The following is a 2500-nucleotide window of genomic DNA, read 5'->3' on the forward strand; positions in this document are numbered from 1 at the left end:
AGGGGACCGCCGGCCGTCTCTCTATCCTCGCGAGTCTAATGCCTCGTTCCGTCGCTAGAGTTTTTCAAACTCTGCTTCTGGCTATCGGGAAGAATAGACCGCGCGCGAGGAAGAGGAACGACGACCGTGCGCGTCCCATCGATTTTTTTTATTTTTACCTGAACCACCGAAGTCGATTCAGAGGGGACCGCCGGCCGTCTCTCTATCCTCGTTGTCGTGAGTCATATGCCTCGTTCCGTCGCTAGAGTTTTTCAAACTCTGCTTCTGGCTATCGGGAAGAAACGACCGCGCGAGGAAGACGACGACGACGACCGTGCGCGTCCCATCGAATTTTTTTTTATTTTTACCTGATCGACGGAAGTTTCGTCCGGTTCGTCTCTTTTACCATCGTCTCGTCGACCCGTTCAGAGGGGACCGCCTGTCCATATCCTCGTTGTCGTGAGTCATATGCCTCGTTCCGTCGCTAGAGTTTTTCAAACTCTGCTTCTGGCTATCGGGAAGAAACGACCGCGCGAGGCCGATGGCTGCGAGTCCCATCGAATTTTTTTTAAACGCACGCACACACATACACCTGAACGGAGATGCGTTCCTTTTCGTCGCGATTTTTCGCGCTTTAGTCGTCGTTGTCGCCATCCGTTCGGAGGGGACCGCCGGCCGTCTCTCTATCCTCGTTGTCGAGAGTCTAATGCCTCGTTCCGTCGCTAGAGTTTTTCAAACTCTGCTTCTGGCTATCGGGAAGAAAAGACCGCGCGAGGAAGAGGAAGGACGACCGTGCGCGTCCCTTTCGAATTTTTTTTTATTTTTACCTGAGCGACCAAAGTGGATTCAGAGGGGACCGCCGGCCGTCTCTCTATCTTCGTTGTCGCGAGTCTAATGCCTCGTTCCGTCGCTAGAGTTTTTCAAACTCTGCTTCTGGCTATCGGGAAGAATAGACCGCGCGCGAGGAAGAGGAAGGACGACCGTGCGCGTCCCATCGATTTTTTTTATTTTTACCTGAACCACCGAAGTCGATTCAGAGGGGACCGCCGGCCGTGTCTGTATCCTCGTTGTCGAGAGTCTAATGCCTCGTTCCGTCGCTAGAGTTTTTCAAACTCTGCTTCTGGCTATCGGGAAGAAACGACCGCGCGAGGAAGACTACGACCGTGCGCGTCCCATCGATTTTTTTTTACCCGAACGATGGAGATGCATATCGGCTGTTTGCTTCGAATAACTGGACGAGAGGAACGAACATATATATATATCATGGGCTAGCCACCGTGCGCTTTCTTCGCGAGATCGTGTGCTGTACAGAGGATTCAGAATCGGGTGTTATATCCCCGTCGTTTCCTGACGAACGGAGCTTCGATCTCGTTGGTTGTTATATATTATAATGCACTTTACGCCCGGTCGGCGGGCTGCGTGTGTCGTCGCGCAGTCCGTCCGATTTCGTTTTCGAACGTATTTTCGTGTCGTCAATCATATGGCGACTTCCGCGCGTTCGATTCCCGTTGGTCGGACGTTTGTCGGATATCGGCTTCTTTCGAACCGAGAATAAGAGTACAAAAACCTGAGTACACAAACAAAAATCCATGCATAAACGATTACCCTGAACGGTGGATCACTTGGCTCGTGGGTCGATGAAGAACGCAGCTAATTGCGCGTCAACGTGTGAACTGCAGGACACATGAACATCGACATTTCGAACGCACATTGCGGTCCACGGATACAATTCCTGGACCACGCCTGGCTGAGGGTTGCTCACGTAAACCTAAGACTGCTTGCGTTGCGTATCGTTGCTCTCGGTCCGTATCTCTCTGTTCTTTCTTGCCTCGTCGACAGCCCGCCGTCGTTCGTTTTATCTTTAAACGAACGTTTCTGAGTCGGAGGACGAGCGCCAAGCAAAAGAATACGAATTAAAGAGCGGTCGAGGGCTCGTACGCGACGTACGAGCGATTGTTGGACGTTCGTCGGCGTTCGTCGCTGGATCGTGTGGAGACCGGCGTACGCATGCTCTCGATACAAATATATATGAAAAATCTATCGCGTTCACGGGAGACTCGCAAAACTACCTCCGTCTCTTCTCTGTCCCTTCTTGGCTTGACAACCCGCCGTCGTTCGTGTTTTACGAACGTTTCTGAGTCGGACGAAGCGCAAGAAGAAGGATACGAATTAAAAGAGCGCGGAGAGAACCGTCGTCGTCGACGCGGTTATCGAGATACACAGAGCGAGTTTTCTTCGTGGCCGATTTTTTTTTTCTTTTTGTATCAGCCTCTGCTACGTTTTGTTAGTCTTCGATAAGCACGAATGACCGCGCCCCCGACGTCGTCTTAAATGAATTTTTGGCGAGACTGAGAGAAAGCAAAAATATTTTTGAACAAAGTCAGTCGAGAGAGGAGAGAAAAGAGAACCAAGATATTAAAACCTAAACCTAAACTTGGTGGCGTAACGAAAAACTGTGTGCCTTAAAGAAACACAACCGTCTTTTCATCAAGATGTTTTTACTCGTACAGCCCCAGGGATC

General features: G+C 50.7%; 1 non-coding gene across 1 annotated transcript; it reads left to right on the forward strand.

The window, feature by feature from the left end:
* Positions 1 to 1581: 1581 nt before the first annotated feature.
* Positions 1582 to 1736, forward strand: LOC139997144 (5.8S ribosomal RNA). Its single transcript, XR_011802590.1, has one exon. It is a non-coding gene; the product is annotated as a 5.8S ribosomal RNA (ribosomal RNA).
* The last annotated feature ends 764 nt before the right edge of the window (positions 1737 to 2500 follow it).

This window comes from Bombus fervidus, unplaced genomic scaffold, assembly GCF_041682495.2.
Source record: "Bombus fervidus isolate BK054 unplaced genomic scaffold, iyBomFerv1 scaffold0031, whole genome shotgun sequence".
Classification (NCBI taxonomy): domain Eukaryota; kingdom Metazoa; phylum Arthropoda; class Insecta; order Hymenoptera; family Apidae; genus Bombus; species Bombus fervidus.